The sequence below is a fragment of the Aplidium turbinatum genome, chromosome 6 (assembly GCF_918807975.1).
Source record: "Aplidium turbinatum chromosome 6, kaAplTurb1.1, whole genome shotgun sequence".
Classification (NCBI taxonomy): domain Eukaryota; kingdom Metazoa; phylum Chordata; class Ascidiacea; order Aplousobranchia; family Polyclinidae; genus Aplidium; species Aplidium turbinatum.
In genome coordinates, this window is record NC_137477.1 from 28,682,913 (window position 1) to 28,699,859 (window position 16,947).

Here is a 16,947-nt window from a genome sequence, read left to right on the forward strand (position 1 = left end):
TGCCAGGTTTTTCGCGAAATGGTCTCTTTTCATGACGTAAAATGAATAAACTTTTGTCCTAACTGTAATAGTATCGAGATATCTTTCATTAAAGATGAAAAACAGAAAAAAGCCTACAACACCTGGTATTCCCAGGCGGTCACCCATCCAAGTACTAACCAGGCTCGACGTTGCTTAACTTCCCAGATCGGACGAGATGGGGTGTTCTCAACGTGATATGGTCGTAGGCGTCAGTGCAATTTAAACTAACGCTTTTATCTTGCTTTTTGAACGAAGCTCTAAAGCAGGGCTTCCCGATTGGGGGTGCTCGCACCATGGGCTCTATCCAAGGGGGGGTGAGGGGGGTGATCACCCCCCCACTAATTGGAGTGGGGGGGTGATCAATGCAAAATCACCCCCCCACTCATTTGGCTTTGAAAAGGTTTTGTGATATTTTATTGATCAAATTTTGAAAAATATATTTTCGCTGTTAGCACATTTTGAATTTTTTATCAATATGAATATACATTTCATTTCAATATGATTTTTTGGTTTGGCAACCCTGAACTACGAGCCAGGCGTTTACGATAGGCACTTTTACATCACCCACTCATCGAAGAGTGCCTGCTTTTCAATGTGAAATTGCTTTGTGTTTTAGTCACAATTTTCCTTATAAACTCCATTGATTGCAGTCATTAAGATCCTTCTTGCACTCAGTTCAGTTGCAGAAGAAAATATAGTATTAGCAGAGGGTGGGAATCGAACCCACGAAATCGAAATTACTACTCCTCTGCCCTAACCATTAGGCAACGGTGGTTGTGGTGAAGCATTCAGTTAAATTTCTTTGTATCAAAAATTTTCAATCAGAATATCACGTGTCGAGTCACATGACTGAAATCAGCTGAATCGCGAATGAACATGTCACGCATGATTGCGTACCTTTTCGACTAGTGGGTAATGTTAAAGTGCCTACCGGCGTTTACACTGTGTTTTAACTTAGTTTGCATGGTAGCCACTTCAACAAGAATAAATTCTGCCACTGCAAATGACTAGAATGACACCGCCAACCAATCAGGACATGTTATAAGAGGCTACCGTCCAATTGTGACCTTTCTCGCACTTAGCCAGAGAGTTAATCTTTGTTTTGAACTTTATTTGGTAATTACAGAACAAAAAAGAGCAATAGCAGTTGTGAGAATCGAACCCACGCCAATGAAATGACTATTTTCTAACCCTAACCCCTAAAAAGCCAACCAGCTGCCAACTTAGTCGGCAGCAGTGGCCGAGTGGTTAGCGCGTTGGGCTCGCAGTCGAGAGCCTGCATGTTCGACTCCAACCTCCCGCACTTGCTGTTGTTTCTCTGGGCAAGAAACTTCACTATGAGTATAATTGCCTCTACTCAGTGATCGATTTCGAGTAATGGGTAGTACCAAATTTAAGTCATAAGTAGAGTAGACAACCGGAAACGGACATTGCCGTCGGCTGCAGCGTGGGTCAGGTGTACGTCAGAAGGCATACACCGATGCATAGCGTTCAAGTCCGCTTTCTCGCAATGCAGGGTAAAAATATGAAAACAAATAAACAAACAAACAAACAGCTGATAGAAAATCCAGCACTTGATTTGCTTTGTATCATCTTCTTTTCGCCCTTTTTCACGTCACGGAAAACGTAGTTTATGATTGGTTCGAGTTTTCATTTGCAGTGCCTACCAGTTTGCTTACCCACAAATGTCCTTTCCGAAACATACTTTGTGAAACTACTTGAAAACCCTATGCTTCGATCAGAAAGAAGCTGACGCTGCAATGGGGGGGTCTGGGGGGCGCAGCCCCCCAGAAGTTGAAATGACTATGACGATTTTAGCCCACTGTCCAAAAATCACCCTCCCGAATTCTAAAAGTGGATAGAGCCCCTGGCTCGCACCCCCAGGGGGTGCGAGTAGCTGTTTCTAGGGGTGCGAGAATCCACCCAGGAAAAACAGCTATACCGTATATAGAGATGGATTTTTTTTAACGAGGGAGGTGGTGGTGCTTATCTCTTAGAGCAGGGATCACCAAACTACGGCCCGCGGGCCGAAACCGGCCCGCCACGTGCTGCGGAAATAACAGCTGCACTACAACTGATAAGGAAAAAAGTTACCAAACTTTTTGTAATGGACTGACGTTGCTGTTGGGCTACCATCACATTGCACCTTTATCATTAGGCCACCACAAATGGGGACAGCCTAGGCCAAATTTGAAAAGATGTAATGCTTTTTCAAGAGCACGATGCCCTGTAGTGTATCACAGCAGGGGACAACTTTTCCTGCAACCTTTCCATTTTCATCACAACTTTGCTATTCCACCGCTGACTTTGTTATTTATTGTGCTCAACTCAAGTCAATGGAGATTCTAAATAGTTGTATATCTTTTCACAATTTGCATCCGGCCCGCAGCTGTTAATCTCGCAGCAATCCGGCCCTCAGTGAAAAAAGTTTGGTGACCCCTGTCTTAGAGCATTCTATGTTAGCCTATACAGCACAATGCACAACAACAAGAAAATACCACCCGACAAGTAACAAAAACGCTGTGGTCCGAACGTCACGTGATTGGTGGAGGGATAATGCGATAATATTGTGTCAGCAATTTGCTCATTGTTGGCAATTTCTTATCATACGCATTGGGAAAGAACGCATTTTACGCGAGAACGAAGTTTTTCACGTTATAGACCAGTGATTCCCAACCGCGGCTCTTAGAGCCGCATGCGGCTCCAAGCTAGCATTCTTGCGGCTCTCATTGACCCCTGAAAATCCCACAAAACATATAAAAAATCTATTTATAATAATTAGGGCGATTATTTTTTGACTTGTCAAAATAGTTTACGAAGTCAAAAATGTTTACAAACTGTGCATTGTCGTTGTGTCGTAGAGGTTGGACTGTCAGTGAACTTTTCATTTTACATCTTACACCAGGGGTTCTTAACCAGGGGTACGTGTACCGTTTGGGGGTACGAAGTACCAAAGCAGTGGATACGACATGTGAAATTATAAATCAAATCCTATTGCAGTTAATGTGGCCACTGCTCCTGATAATTTACAATTGGAGTTGCTACTTGAATTTTGGAGTCGAGTTCCAGAGGGAAAGTATCCCAACTTGAAAACCAATGCCCAGAAAAATGCCTCTGTATTTGGATCAACTTACGCATATGAAGCACTTTTCAGCAAAATGATCAGACTCAAAAATAAATATCGCAATCGGTTGACCGATGAGCACCTCAAGCAGCTACTGCATCCTCTGCAATTGCGCCTCGCTTTGACAAACTTGGCTCAAAGCCAATGCCAAGTTGGCCATTAAATTGATTTGTGATATTTTTCTTGTTAGTGTCGCTATTCGTTGGTACATGCTTTCATGCTTTAAAATTTTCGTTATAATTATTTGAGTGTTTTCATGCGGCTCCATACGCACTCTGAAGTTTGAAATTCGGCCCCGACACCAAAAAAGGTTGGGAACCACTGTTATAGACTGTGGATTGACTTACGAAAAGGAAAGTGTCAGCTACTGGTTGAACAGATAATTTCGTAAAGGCAGGAGAAAGGTCATAGATCTTGATTAACGTCATTGTGTTCTCAGTTTGTGTTATTTCATTATTTATTCGATTTTGCATTTTGTGCTGTGGCGTAGCCAAGGGGGGGGAGGGGGTTGGGGGTTACAACCCCCCTTTTGGCACGGGTGTGACGTCACGATATTGAAAATGATGCTTTCAGTCTCTTTATGCTTGAGAATGATGCTTTGAGTCTAAAAAAAAATTGCCTAATTTTAAACGAAACTGCATTAAAAGAGCGAGTTTTGGCAATACCAAACATTCAAACATCTCAGCCAGAAATTAGCAACATGAAAACATAGAGACTTAGCTTTATTTTCGAAAAATGCCGAAGAAAACATGATCTTATCCTTTTGCTATGCCACCTGATAGCACCATTTTACAGGAATATTCATACCCACATTTTTGTTTAAAATGCTTTCAGAATGCACCAAATTCAAAGTAACTTTTCAAAATTTTCTGGGGGAGTCCCCCCAGCCCCCCCCGTCGCTGGGTGCCGTCTTACACGAACACGCGGTCGGGCTTCGCCTGCCGGTCTTCAAAAACCCCCCTCTCAAAATTCCTGGCTACGCTGCTGATTTTGTGTAATCGTGTTGTTGAAGGCTGCCCTTTTTCCTATTTATTAGCCATATAAAGGACGGTGAGCTGTTTTTCTGCGTGGTCTTCGTACATATTTTGAATTTTTTCTCAGAAACACTCTGCTTCAAAACAGGGGGTGCGAGCTTGGCTTCATCAATCCCAAGGGGTGTGGGGTGATAAACGAATCGGGAAGCCCTGCTCTAAAGCAAATTGAAGCAATCTCGTTTGAAACGTAGCTGCCCAGGCTGGGATTCGATGCCAGGTTTTTCGCGAAATGGTCTCTTTTCATGACGTAAAATGAATAATTTTTTGTCCTAAATGTAATAGTATCGAGATGTCTTTCATTAAAGATGAAAAGAAAAGAAAAAAGCCTACAACACCTGGTATTCCCAGGCGGTCACCCATCCAAGTACTAACCAGGCTCGACGTTGCTTAACTTCCCAGATCGGACGAGATGGGGTGTTCTCAACGTGATATGGTCGTAGGCGTCAGTGCAATTTAAACTAACGCTTTTATCTTGCTTTTTGAACGAAGCTCTAAAGCAAATTGAAGCAATCTCGTTTGAAACGTAGCTGCCCAGGCTGGGATTCGATGCTAGGTTTTTTGCGAAATGGTCTCTTTTCATGACGTAAAATGAATAAACTTTTGTCCTAAATGTAATAGTATCGAGATATCTTTCATTAAAGATGAAAAACAGAAAAAAGCCTACAACACCTGGTATTCCCAGGCGGTCACCCATCCAAGTACTAACCAGGCTCGACGTTGCTTAACTTCCCAGATCGGACGAGATGGGGTGTTCTCAACGTGATATGGTCGTAGGCGTCAGTGCAATTTAAACTAACGCTTTTATCTTGCTTTTTGAACGAAGCTCTAAAGCAGGGCTTCCCGATTCGTTTATCACCCCGCACCCCATGGGATTGATGAAGCCAATTTCGCACCCCCTGTTTTGAAGCGGAGTGTTTCTGAGAAATAATTCAAAATATGTACGAAGACCACGCAGAAAAGCAGCTCACCGTCCTTTATATGGCTAATAAATAGGAAAAAGGACAGCCTTCAACAACACGATCACACAAAATCAGCAGCGTAGCCAGGAATTTTGAGAGGGGTTTTTTTGAAGACCGGGGGGCGAAGCCCGACGGCGTGTTCGTGTAAGACGGCACCAAGCGGCGGGGGGGCTGGGGGGACTCCCCCAGAAAATTTTGAAAACGTACTTTGAATTTGGTGCATTCTGAGAGCATTTTAAACAAAAACGTGGGTATGAATATTCCTGTAAAATGGTGCTATCAGGTGGCATAGCAAAAGGATAAGATCATGTTTTCTTCGGCATTTTTCGGAAATAAAGCTATAAGTCTCTATGTTTTCATGTTGCTAATTCCTGGCTGAGATGTTTGAATGTTTGGTATTGCCAAAACTCGCTCTTTTAATGCAGTTTTGTTTAAAATTAGGCAATTTTCTTTTAGACTCAAAGCATCAATTTCAAGCATAAAGAGACTGGAATCATCATTTTCAATATCGTGACGTCACACGCGTGCCAAAAGAGGGTTGTAACCCCCAACCTCCTCCCCCTTGGCTACGCCACAGCACAAAATGCAAAATCAGATAAATAATGAAATAACACAAACTGAGAACACAATGACGTTAATCAAGATCTATGACCTTTCTCCTGCCTTTACGAAATTATCCGTTCAACCAGTAGCTGACACTTTCCTTTTCGTAAGTCAATCCACAGTCTATAACGTGAAAAACTTCGTTCTCGCTTAAAATGCGTTCTTTCCCAATGTGTATGATAAGAAATTGCCAACAATGAGCAAATTGCTGACACAATATTATTGCATTATCCCTCCACCAATCACGTGACGTTCGGACCACAGCCTTTTTGTTACTTGTCGGGTGGTATTTTCTTGTTGTTGTTGTGCATTGTGCCGTATAGGCCAACATAGAATGCTCTAAGTCTAAGAGATAAGCACCACCTCCATCGTTAAAAAAATTCATCTCTATATACAGTATAGCTCATTTTCCTCGGTGGATTCTCGCACCCCTAGAAACAGCTACTCGCACCCCCTGGGGGTGCGAGCACCCCCAATCGGGAAGCCCTGCTCTAAAGCAAATTGAAGCAATCTCGTTTGAAACGTAGCTGCCCAGGCTGGGATTCGATGCCAGGTTTTTCGCGAAATGGTCTCTTTTCATGACGTAAAATGAATAAATTTTTGTCCTAAATGTAATAATATCGAGATATCTTTCATTAAAGATCAAAAGAAAAGAAAAGAAAAGAAAAAAGCCTACGACACCTGGTATTCCCAGGCGGTCACCCATCCAAGTACTAACCAGGCTCGACGTTGCTTAACTTCCCAGATCGGACGAGATGGGGTGTTCTCAACGTGATATGGTCGTAGGCGTCAGTGCAATTTAAACTAACGCTTTTATCTTGCTTTTTGAACGAAGCTCTAAAGCAAATTGAAGCAATCTCGTTTGAAACGTAGCTGCCCAGGCTGGGATTCGATGCTAGGTTTTTCGCGAAATGGTCTCTTTTCATAACGTAAAATGAATAAATTTTTGTCCTAACTGTAGTAGTATCGAGATATCTTTCATTAAAGATGAAAAACAGAAAAAAGCCTACAACACCTGGTATTCCCAGGCGGTCACCCATCCAAGTACTAACCAGGCTCGACGTTGCTTAACTTCCCAGATCGGACGAGATGGGGTGTTCTCAACGTGATATGGTCGTAGGCGTCAGTGCAATTTAAACTAACGCTTTTATCTTGCTTTTTGAACGAAGCTCTAAAGCAAATTGAAGCAATCTCGTTTGAAACGTAGCTGCCCAGGCTGGGATTCGATGCCAGGTTTTTCGCGAAATGGTCTCTTTTCATGACGTAAAATGAATAATTTTTTGTCCTAAATGTAATAGTATCGAGATGTCTTTCATTAAAGATGAAAAGAAAAGAAAAAAGCCTACAACACCTGGTATTCCCAGGCGGTCACCCATCCAAGTACTAACCAGGCTCGACGTTGCTTAACTTCCCAGATCGGACGAGATGGGGTGTTCTCAACGTGATATGGTCGTAGGCGTCAGTGCAATTTAAACTAACGCTTTTATCTTGCTTTTTGAACGAAGCTCTAAAGCAAATTGAAGCAATCTCGTTTGAAACGTAGCTGCCCAGGCTGGGATTCGATGCCAGGTTTTTCGCGAAATGGTCTCTTTTCATGACGTAAAATGAATAATTTTTTGTCCTAAATGTAATAGTATCGAGATGTCTTTCATTAAAGATGAAAAGAAAAGAAAAAAGCCTACAACACCTGGTATTCCCAGGCGGTCACCCATCCAAGTACTAACCAGGCTCGACGTTGCTTAACTTCCCAGATCGGACGAGATGGGGTGTTCTCAACGTGATATGGTCGTAGGCGTCAGTGCAATTTAAACTAACGCTTTTATCTTGCTTTTTGAACGAAGCTCGAAAGCAAATTGAAGCAATCTCGTTTGAAACGTAGCTGCCCAGGCTGGGATTCGATGCCAGGTTTTTCGCGAAATGGTCTCTTTTCATGACGTAAAATGAATAAATTTTTGTCCTAAATGTAATAGTATCGAGATATCTTTCATTAAAGATTAAAAGAAAAGAAAAGAAAAAAGCCTACAACACCTGGTATTCCCAGGCGGTCACCCATCCAAGCAGTGGCGGCTCGTGGTATTTATAGCAGGGGGTGCTGCAACCGGAAGTAGACTATACGTGAAAGAGCGAGCGCCAAAGGCGCGATGCCAAGAGGTCTAGGGACGTGACCCCCATTAAATTTTACCTTATTTTAGTGGTATTTTATGAATTCTGAGGCTATTTGAGCACTTAATTTCCTGATGTTCATCAAGTTTAAATAGGCTGTTTTAGCATGTGACCTTTGGCCTTAACTTATTATCGTAAGTTAACAATGAACCTAGGTTACATTTAGTTTATAAAAAATCCACCAGGTTTGGTAACTACAAAAATTTATTGGTAGAGCTTTTCTTAAATTTAATTTAACAACACTAATGAAAACCTAGTCTAAGCTTTATCTTTTTGTGCAGAAAGCAAAGCACATTAGTCTAACCTTGTAACAGCATCAGTCGCAGTCACCTAATATCGTGCTTGAAAACAACAGTATTTGCAACAGTAGCTAGCCTGACCACGTGACCAGCAACTGCAAAATTTGCAGTTCGAAATTGTGGGATTTGAAGCAACCTCAGCCAAAATATGACGTCACAATTTCTCTTTGTTCTTCTTTTATAAGATCGCAACTGCAGGGCTTGCAGTTCAGAGCTGCCAAATACAAAACTTAAAAAATCATCATATTTTTTAAAACCCAGAAATTATGAAACTTCCAGTCGGTAGGATCTATAAAGAACACGAAAAAAAAACGTTAAATTAATAAAAAAAATAAAATACTGAAATGTGCAGGGGGTGCTGCAGTTTTGCAGTTTCTATGGACGAGCCGCCACTGGTCGTAGGCGTCAGTGCAATTTAAACTAACGCTTTTATCTTGTTTTTTGAACGAAGCTCTAAAGCAAATTGAAGCAATCTCGTTTGAAACGTAGCTGCCCAGGCTGGGATTCGATGCCATGTTTTTTGCGAAATGGTCTCTTTTCATGACGTAAAATGAATAAATTTTTGTCCTAAATGTAATAGTATCGAGATATCTTTCATTAAAGATGAAAAACAGAAAAGAAAAAAGCCTACAACACCTGGTATTCCCAGGCGGTCACCCATCCAAGTACTAACCAGGCTCGACGTTGCTTAACTTCCCAGATCGGACGAGATGGGGTGTTCTCAACGTGATATGGTCGTAGGCGTCAGTGCAATTTAAACTAACGCTTTTATCTTGTTTTTTGAACGAAGCTCTAAAGCAAATTGAAGCAATCTCGTTTGAAACGTAGCTGCCCAGGCTGGGATTCGATGCCATGTTTTTTGCGAAATGGTCTCTTTTCATGACGTAAATTGAATAAATTTTTGTCCTAAATGTAATAGTATCGAGATATCTTTCATTAAAGATGAAAAGAAAGAAAAGAAAAGAAAAAAGCCTACAACACCTGGTATTCCCAGGCGGTCACCCATCCAAGTACTAACCAGGCTCGACGTTGCTTAACTTCCCAGATCGGACGAGATGGGGTGTTCTCAACGTGATATGGTCGTAGGCGTCAGTGCAATTTAAACTAACGCTTTTATCTTGCTTTTTGAACGAAGCTCTAAAGCAAATTGAAGCAATCTCGTTTGAAACGTAGCTGCCCAGGCTGGGATTCGATGCCAGGTTTTTCGCGAAATGGTCTCTTTTCATGACGTAAAATGAATAATTTTTTGTCCTAAATGTAATAGTATCGAGATGTCTTTCATTAAAGATGAAAAGAAAAGAAAAAAGCCTACAACACCTGGTATTCCCAGGCGGTCACCCATCCAAGTACTAACCAGGCTCGACGTTGCTTAACTTCCCAGATCGGACGAGATGGGGTGTTCTCAACGTGATATGGTCGTAGGCGTCAGTGCAATTTAAACTAACGCTTTTATCTTGCTTTTTGAACGAAGCTCCAAAGCAAATTGAAGCAATCTCGTTTGAAACGTAGCTGCCCAGGCTGGGATTCGATGCCAGGTTTTTCGCGAAATGGTCTCTTTTCATGACGTAAAATGAATAAATTTTTGTCCTAAATGTAATAGTATCGAGATATCTTTCATTAAAGATTAAAAGAAAAGAAAAGAAAAAAGCCTACAACACCTGGTATTCCCAGGCGGTCACCCATCCAAGTACTAACCAGGCTCGACGTTGCTTAACTTCCCAGATCGGACGAGATGGGGTGTTCTCAACGTGATATGGTCGTAGGCGTTAGTGCAGTTTAAAACAACGCTTTTATCTTGCTTTTTGAACAAAGCTTTAAAGCAAATTGAAGCAGTCTCCTTTCAAACGTAGCTGTCCAGGCTGGGATTCGATTAGGGTTTTTCGCAAAATGGTCTCTTTTCATGACGTAAAGTGCATAACTTTTTGTCCAAAGGGAAATAATATCGAGATATCTTTCATTAAAGATCAAAAGAAAGAAAAGAAAAAAGAAAAAAGCCTACAACACCTGGTATTCCCAGGCGGTCACCCATCCAAGTACTAACCAGGCTCGACGTTGCTTAACTTCCCAGATCGGACGAGATGGGGTGTTCTCAACGTGATATGGTCGTAGGCGTCAGTGCAATTTAAACTAACGCTTTTATCTTGCTTTTTGAACGAAGCTCTAAAGCAAATTGAAGCAATCTCGTTTGAAACGTAGCTGCCCAGGCTGGGATTCGATGCCAGGTTTTTCGCGAAATGGTCTCTTTTCATGACGTAAAATGAATAAACTTTTGTCCTAACTGTAATAGTATCGAGATATCTTTCATTAAAGATGAAAAACAGAAAAAAGCCTACAACACATGGTATTCCCAGGCGGTCACCCATCCAAGTACTAACCAGGCTCGACGTTGCTTAACTTCCCAGATCGGACGAGATGGGGTGTTCTCAACGTGATATGGTCGTAGGCGTCAGTGCAATTTAAACTAACGCTTTTATCTTGCTTTTTGAACGAAGCTCTAAAGCAAATTGAAGCAATCTCGTTTGAAACGTAGCTGCCCAAGCTGGGATTCGATGCCAGGTTTTTTGCGAAATGGTCTCTTTTCATGACGTAAAATGAATAATTTTTTGTCCTAAATGTAATAGTATCGAGATATCTTTCATTAAAGATGAAAAACAGAAAAGAAAAAAGCCTACAACACCTGGTATTCCCAGGCGGTCACCCATCCAAGTACTAACCAGGCTCGACGTTGCTTAACTTCCCAGATCGGACGAGATGGGGTGTTCTCAACGTGATATGGTCGTAGGCGTTAGTGCAGTTTAAAACAACGCTTTTATCTTGCTTTTTGAACGAAGCTTTAAAGCAAATTAAAGCAGTCTCCTTTCAAACGTAGTTGTCCAGGCTGGGATTTGATGCCAGGTTTTTCGCGAAATGGTCTCTTTTCATGACGTAAAATGAATAATTTTTTGTCCTAAATGTAATAGTATCGAGATGTCTTTCATTAAAGATGAAAAGAAAAGAAAAAAGCCTACAACACCTGGTATTCCCAGGCGGTCACCCATCCAAGTACTAACCAGGCTCGACGTTGCTTAACTTCCCAGATCGGACGAGATGGGGTGTTCTCAACGTGATATGGTCGTAGGCGTCAGTGCAATTTAAACTAACGCTTTTATCTTGCTTTTTGAACGAAGCTCTAAAGCAAATTGAAGCAATCTCGTTTGAAACGTAGCTGCCCAGGCTGGGATTCGATGCCAGGTTTTTCGCGAAATGGTCTCTTTTCATGACGTAAAATGAATAAATTTTTGTCCTAAATGTAATAATATCGAGATATCTTTCATTAAAGATCAAAAGAAAAGAAAAGAAAAGAAAAAAGCCTACGACACCTGGTATTCCCAGGCGGTCACCCATCCAAGTACTAACCAGGCTCGACGTTGCTTAACTTCCCAGATCGGACGAGATGGGGTGTTCTCAACGTGATATGGTCGTAGGCGTCAGTGCAATTTAAACTAACGCTTTTATCTTGCTTTTTGAACGAAGCTCTAAAGCAAATTGAAGCAATCTCGTTTGAAACGTAGCTGCCCAGGCTGGGATTCGATGCTAGGTTTTTCGCGAAATGGTCTCTTTTCATGACGTAAAATGAATAAATTTTTGTCCTAACTGTAGTAGTATCGAGATATCTTTCATTAAAGATGAAAAACAGAAAAAAGCCTACAACACCTGGTATTCCCAGGCGGTCACCCATCCAAGTACTAACCAGGCTCGACGTTGCTTAACTTCCCAGATCGGACGAGATGGAGTGTTCTCAACGTGATATGGTCGTAGGCGTCAGTGCAATTTAAACTAACGCTTTTATCTTGCTTTTTGAACGAAGCTCTAAAGCAAATTGAAGCAATCTCGTTTGAAACGTAGCTGCCCAGGCTGGGATTCGATGCCAGGTTTTTCGCGAAATGGTCTCTTTTCATGACGTAAAATGAATAAACTTTTGTCCTAACTGTAATAGTATCGAGATATCTTTCATTAAAGATGAAAAACAGAAAAAAGCCTACAACACCTGGTATTCCCAGGCGGTCACCCATCCAAGTACTAACCAGGCTCGACGTTGCTTAACTTCCCAGATCGGACGAGATGGGGTGTTCTCAACGTGATATGGTCGTAGGCGTCAGTGCAATTTAAACTAACGCTTTTATCTTGCTTTTTGAACGAAGCTCTAAAGCAAATTGAAGCAATCTCGTTTGAAACGTAGCTGCCCAGGCTGGGATTCGATGCCAGGTTTTTCGCGAAATGGTCTCTTTTCATGACGTAAAATGAATAATTTTTTGTCCTAAATGTAATAGTATCGAGATGTCTTTCATTAAAGATGAAAAGAAAAGAAAAAAGCCTACAACACCTGGTATTCCCAGGCGGTCACCCATCCAAGTACTAACCAGGCTCGACGTTGCTTAACTTCCCAGATCGGACGAGATGGGGTGTTCTCAACGTGATATGGTCGTAGGCGTCAGTGCAATTTAAACTAACGCTTTTATCTTGCTTTTTGAACGAAGCTCGAAAGCAAATTGAAGCAATCTCGTTTGAAACGTAGCTGCCCAGGCTGGGATTCGATGCCAGGTTTTTCGCGAAATGGTCTCTTTTCATGACGTAAAATGAATAAATTTTTGTCCTAAATGTAATAGTATCGAGATATCTTTCATTAAAGATTAAAAGAAAAGAAAAGAAAAAAGCCTACAACACCTGGTATTCCCAGGCGGTCACCCATCCAAGTACTAACCAGGCTCGACGTTGCTTAACTTCCCAGATCGGACGAGATGGAGTGTTCTCAACGTGATATGGTCGTAGGCGTCAGTGCAATTTAAACTAACGCTTTTATCTTGCTTTTTGAACGAAGCTCTAAAGCAAATTGAAGCAATCTCGTTTGAAACGTAGCTGCCCAGGCTGGGATTCGATGCCAGGTTTTTTGCGAAATGGTCTCTTTTCATGACGTAAAATGAATAAATTTTTGTCCTAAATGTAATAGTATCGAGATATCTTTCATTAAAGATTAAAAGAAAAGAAAAGAAAAAAGCCTACAACACCTGGTATTCCCAGGCGGTCACCCATCCAAGTACTAACCAGGCTCGACGTTGCTTAACTTCCCAGATCGGACGAGATGGGGTGTTCTCAACGTGATATGGTCGTAGGCGTTAGTGCAGTTTAAAACAACGCTTTTATCTTGCTTTTTGAACAAAGCTTTAAAGCAAATTGAAGCAGTCTCCTTTCAAACGTAGCTGTCCAGGCTGGGATTCGATGCCAGGTTTTTCGCAAAATGGTCTCTTTTCATGACGTAAAGTGCATAACTTTTTGTCCAAAGGGAAATAATATCGAGATATCTTTCATTAAAGATCAAAAGAAAAGAAAAAAGAAAAAAGCCTACAACACCTGGTATTCCCAGGCGGTCACCCATCCAAGTACTAACCAGGCTCGACGTTGCTTAACTTCCCAGATCGGACGAGATGGGGTGTTCTCAACGTGATATGGTCGTAGGCGTCAGTGCAATTTAAACCGATTGAAAAGCCTAACTATAGCCTACATGTTGTGCATCAATTCAGACGTCGCCAAATTTTGCCATTTGATGCTGTCATCTGTAACTTTTCATTGCAAAAAGTCCGGAAAGGGTTGAATTAAATCAGCGGTGTCTAAAGTTCGGCCAGCGAGACATTTTTGTATGGCCGCGCCTGTTGTTGTAAAATGTGTTATTTTTGACCTGCAAACATACAGTAATTACACAAACTCAACTTGCATTTTCTAGAAAATTAGTTAAGACAGTATTTTCTCAGTGACAAAAGCCAAGCGAGAAAAATTAGAATCATTGTTGCTTCATTTACGAAATCAACTAGTAACTTATTACCTGGAGAGAATGATAATGAGTGATACGGTCGAGTATTCATTCATTTTCTTGCCAGCAAATTCAACGATCACTCTCGAAATTTTGTTGCAAATGTAAAGAACTTATTGCTATATACTTCTTTTTGCTTGAATCCCGAACAATGAACCTTGATAACTTCCTTCACCACCCCCAAAACATTTTAAATAAAATTTTCATACTTTGATACAGCATTATTTGACAAAGTTTTATAATTTATTTTGGCTGAAAGTAGTGTCAGAATGCGCAATTTTTTGATATTTTTTCAAATTTTTTTCGGGAGCTCCCCCATACCCACCTGTGGGTGCTGCGCCTTCGGTGACTCGTTGCTGTGTTGGGGATAACAACTCAACAAAACTGCCCAAAATGCAACGCCCCAAATCAGTCCACAGACCATATTGGAGTGTCCAGTAACCAAGCTTCAAGGAGGATACCTCATAGCCCACCAATGCAACAACGTCCTCATGAATTGACTAAATCAGGGTTGTCCAAACTTTATGGGACGCGGGACGCATTCGGCAAGGAAATTAGATCGCGGGCCGCAGTTGACATTTTTCCTCTTATACACTGTCTCACCGTACCAGATGTAAAGTAAAACACGTACATGTGTAAATGAATCTTTATATTTATCATAAAAACATATTGGGGAATAGATTAAAGAAGCTAAGATGTGAATACTACGAATAAGAGAGTTTTGGAAATTTTAAGCAACGTCAGTAGACCAGGAAACCTTAAAAATAACTGACAAGTATGAATAAGAATAAACCATAAATTTATTCGTAAAAAATATTTAAGGAAGTACGTAAAACGGTACAGTTTACTTAAAATTCAGTGAGATGGGTGTGCCTGTATTTTGGAAGCCAGCTCCTTTGTGTCAATGTCAACTGAGGTTAAGGCTAAACGAAGGCAGGCTTCGAGAGATGTTTGTTTAAGTAGATTCCTCTCTTTGGATTTAATCGACTTCATTGCGGAAAATGCTGCTTCACAAAGGTAGGTACTGCCAAACATTGACAGCAAGTGCAATCCAAAACGGCGTAAATTAGGATAATGCTCTTCAGAAAGAAGAGGCCAAAATTGAGTGATTGGCAGTGTAGCTTTGCTTAATAAAAACTGGTCACTTTGCAAGTCACACAATTCAAGCTGCAAATCGTCATCGGCTTCTGATATAGTTATAGTCAGCGGAGCATTGAATACATTGAAGTTTTTCTCAAGGTGCCGGAAATCTTGAAATCGCTTGTTGAAGTCTTCAATCAGGGTATCAGGGTATCATACTTGGTTGTTATGTCACTTATATGCGGATTTTTATTAATTTACCATTTTAAGGTTGTTTTTCTAGGGTCGGCTTATATGCGAGGATATACGGTAATTTTTAAAAGTTTTCTAGAAGAGGCGGCGGGCCGCATTGAAGGAGGTCGCGGGCCGCATGCGGCCCGCGGGCCAGGCTTTGGACAACCCTGGACTAAATGAAAACCGCTCGGACTTATGACGTCATACGAAACAACAACTCACATGCACTAAAATACTAATTTGCTTCCCTTCCGAAATTTTGAGCTGGCTACGCCCCTGGTCGGTTTCATCCTTTGCACTAACATAGCTGTAACATATGTTACAAAGTTTCTGGATGTTTTGAGTTCTGATAAATAAAGCAGCAGTATAGATCCTATCATCATATCCTGTGATGTGTATACAACACAAAAATATAACTAAATCTGCATGGGTGATTGCTTTGTTACATGAAAATGACATTACATAATACAATATTGCTATGTATGCATCTTCTTTTACTCAAAGCAAGATTGCCAGAGTCTGTTGGCCCGCGAGCACTTCAGTATTATCAAAACTGGCTCGCCTGGGAAAAAGTTGGACGCCCTTGAATTAAACGCTTGGTTGGACTATTTTAGTTGCCTGTATTCTGTGCTCACAAAGCTTTCTAGACAAAATAGTTAGCCACAATAGCATTTTCGCTACAAGTGTAATCCAGTGATTTTCACATTGAACGAAGTTCTTTTCATGCTGAGGAAAGCAGGCTAACTTCAGCTAAACACAAACATGCTTCAGCTTAACATATACAAATTAGTTGTGTTTTTGCTAAAAATTATTTTGGGGCCCAATTTTCGTATTGTTTCCCGACCCGTGCTGACTTCTCTCGGAGGCCCTGCTTAAATGTAATATTATCGAGATATGTTTCTCGGCAGCCGATTTGTAGCAAGAATTGACAGCGATAGACACCGTGTTTCGCCCATGAGGCTTTTTTTTTTTTTTTTTTTTTCTTTCGCGCAACGCTCAGAGTTCAAGATGGATACCACTACATCTTGCAGGTTTACAAATTGTCCATATGGAATGGATTTGTTTCCTGTCTCATCATTAGTGCGTCCGCTCCGGGAGCCGTCCACACACCCAAACACTCAGCAGGCACACCATACTTACATGGAAGATACCTACCAGGGAGGCGAGGGACTCACTACGACCGAAGGGACCCACCGCGGTAGATGGTAATCTGTGGATGTAAATATTTGGTTAGTGGCTGCCTCAAGCTGATCTGCCTGTCTCAACTTTCCTCTTGCTGATCTTGGAGCAGTCTAGGAGATGGCGGGTCAAGCTCAAGAACTAGCGCATTTTGGTAGAGAGTTAATTTTTATTTTATTTGAAATTGTTTGTGTGTGTGTATCTTCTTGTTGCCCGCTTGAAGAAGGGCACCTGCTTGTGGGAGACGGGCCACTGCAGTCTGACACCTCATTTGGCGGAGATGCCAGAGAGGAGCGGCCAGAGGGAGGGTAGCTTTCGCTGACCCCAGAGTCATCTTAGGATGGGAAGCTGCAATCCTGTCATCCCAGAGCGAGTGGGACAACGGAGAGGGACGGTTAAAGATCTC

The 16,947-nt window shown here is 41.5% G+C and overlaps 22 non-coding genes across 22 annotated transcripts; all 22 read right to left on the reverse strand.

Moving 5' to 3' along the window:
- Positions 1 to 110: 110 nt before the first annotated feature.
- Positions 111 to 229, reverse strand: LOC145773290 (5S ribosomal RNA). Its single transcript, XR_014289686.1, has one exon. It is a non-coding gene; the product is annotated as a 5S ribosomal RNA (ribosomal RNA).
- A 4,273-nt stretch (positions 230 to 4,502) lies between these two features.
- Positions 4,503 to 4,621, reverse strand: LOC145773291 (5S ribosomal RNA). Its single transcript, XR_014289687.1, has one exon. It is a non-coding gene; the product is annotated as a 5S ribosomal RNA (ribosomal RNA).
- Positions 4,622 to 4,836: 215 nt separating this feature from the next.
- On the reverse strand, positions 4,837 to 4,955 carry LOC145773293 (5S ribosomal RNA). Its single transcript, XR_014289689.1, has one exon. It is a non-coding gene; the product is annotated as a 5S ribosomal RNA (ribosomal RNA).
- Positions 4,956 to 6,410: 1,455 nt separating this feature from the next.
- Positions 6,411 to 6,529, reverse strand: LOC145772940 (5S ribosomal RNA). The gene has a single exon (XR_014289366.1). It is a non-coding gene; the product is annotated as a 5S ribosomal RNA (ribosomal RNA).
- Positions 6,530 to 6,744: 215 nt separating this feature from the next.
- Positions 6,745 to 6,863, reverse strand: LOC145773294 (5S ribosomal RNA). The gene has a single exon (XR_014289690.1). It is a non-coding gene; the product is annotated as a 5S ribosomal RNA (ribosomal RNA).
- Positions 6,864 to 7,080: 217 nt separating this feature from the next.
- Positions 7,081 to 7,199, reverse strand: LOC145773295 (5S ribosomal RNA). The gene has a single exon (XR_014289691.1). It is a non-coding gene; the product is annotated as a 5S ribosomal RNA (ribosomal RNA).
- A 217-nt stretch (positions 7,200 to 7,416) lies between these two features.
- On the reverse strand, positions 7,417 to 7,535 carry LOC145773297 (5S ribosomal RNA). Its single transcript, XR_014289692.1, has one exon. It is a non-coding gene; the product is annotated as a 5S ribosomal RNA (ribosomal RNA).
- A 1,292-nt stretch (positions 7,536 to 8,827) lies between these two features.
- On the reverse strand, positions 8,828 to 8,946 carry LOC145773298 (5S ribosomal RNA). Its single transcript, XR_014289693.1, has one exon. It is a non-coding gene; the product is annotated as a 5S ribosomal RNA (ribosomal RNA).
- Positions 8,947 to 9,172: 226 nt separating this feature from the next.
- LOC145773299 (5S ribosomal RNA) lies at positions 9,173 to 9,291 on the reverse strand. The gene has a single exon (XR_014289694.1). It is a non-coding gene; the product is annotated as a 5S ribosomal RNA (ribosomal RNA).
- A 217-nt stretch (positions 9,292 to 9,508) lies between these two features.
- On the reverse strand, positions 9,509 to 9,627 carry LOC145773300 (5S ribosomal RNA). Its single transcript, XR_014289695.1, has one exon. It is a non-coding gene; the product is annotated as a 5S ribosomal RNA (ribosomal RNA).
- Positions 9,628 to 9,849: 222 nt separating this feature from the next.
- Positions 9,850 to 9,968, reverse strand: LOC145773301 (5S ribosomal RNA). Its single transcript, XR_014289696.1, has one exon. It is a non-coding gene; the product is annotated as a 5S ribosomal RNA (ribosomal RNA).
- A 227-nt stretch (positions 9,969 to 10,195) lies between these two features.
- On the reverse strand, positions 10,196 to 10,314 carry LOC145773302 (5S ribosomal RNA). Its single transcript, XR_014289697.1, has one exon. It is a non-coding gene; the product is annotated as a 5S ribosomal RNA (ribosomal RNA).
- Positions 10,315 to 10,529: 215 nt separating this feature from the next.
- Positions 10,530 to 10,648, reverse strand: LOC145773378 (5S ribosomal RNA). Its single transcript, XR_014289768.1, has one exon. It is a non-coding gene; the product is annotated as a 5S ribosomal RNA (ribosomal RNA).
- Positions 10,649 to 10,868: 220 nt separating this feature from the next.
- On the reverse strand, positions 10,869 to 10,987 carry LOC145773303 (5S ribosomal RNA). Its single transcript, XR_014289698.1, has one exon. It is a non-coding gene; the product is annotated as a 5S ribosomal RNA (ribosomal RNA).
- Positions 10,988 to 11,204: 217 nt separating this feature from the next.
- On the reverse strand, positions 11,205 to 11,323 carry LOC145773305 (5S ribosomal RNA). Its single transcript, XR_014289700.1, has one exon. It is a non-coding gene; the product is annotated as a 5S ribosomal RNA (ribosomal RNA).
- A 227-nt stretch (positions 11,324 to 11,550) lies between these two features.
- Positions 11,551 to 11,669, reverse strand: LOC145773058 (5S ribosomal RNA). Its single transcript, XR_014289476.1, has one exon. It is a non-coding gene; the product is annotated as a 5S ribosomal RNA (ribosomal RNA).
- Positions 11,670 to 11,884: 215 nt separating this feature from the next.
- LOC145773323 (5S ribosomal RNA) lies at positions 11,885 to 12,003 on the reverse strand. The gene has a single exon (XR_014289717.1). It is a non-coding gene; the product is annotated as a 5S ribosomal RNA (ribosomal RNA).
- Positions 12,004 to 12,218: 215 nt separating this feature from the next.
- Positions 12,219 to 12,337, reverse strand: LOC145773306 (5S ribosomal RNA). Its single transcript, XR_014289701.1, has one exon. It is a non-coding gene; the product is annotated as a 5S ribosomal RNA (ribosomal RNA).
- Positions 12,338 to 12,554: 217 nt separating this feature from the next.
- Positions 12,555 to 12,673, reverse strand: LOC145773307 (5S ribosomal RNA). The gene has a single exon (XR_014289702.1). It is a non-coding gene; the product is annotated as a 5S ribosomal RNA (ribosomal RNA).
- A 222-nt stretch (positions 12,674 to 12,895) lies between these two features.
- LOC145773324 (5S ribosomal RNA) lies at positions 12,896 to 13,014 on the reverse strand. The gene has a single exon (XR_014289718.1). It is a non-coding gene; the product is annotated as a 5S ribosomal RNA (ribosomal RNA).
- A 222-nt stretch (positions 13,015 to 13,236) lies between these two features.
- On the reverse strand, positions 13,237 to 13,355 carry LOC145773308 (5S ribosomal RNA). Its single transcript, XR_014289703.1, has one exon. It is a non-coding gene; the product is annotated as a 5S ribosomal RNA (ribosomal RNA).
- A 224-nt stretch (positions 13,356 to 13,579) lies between these two features.
- LOC145773309 (5S ribosomal RNA) lies at positions 13,580 to 13,698 on the reverse strand. The gene has a single exon (XR_014289704.1). It is a non-coding gene; the product is annotated as a 5S ribosomal RNA (ribosomal RNA).
- Between the last annotated feature and the right edge of the window lie 3,249 nt (positions 13,699 to 16,947).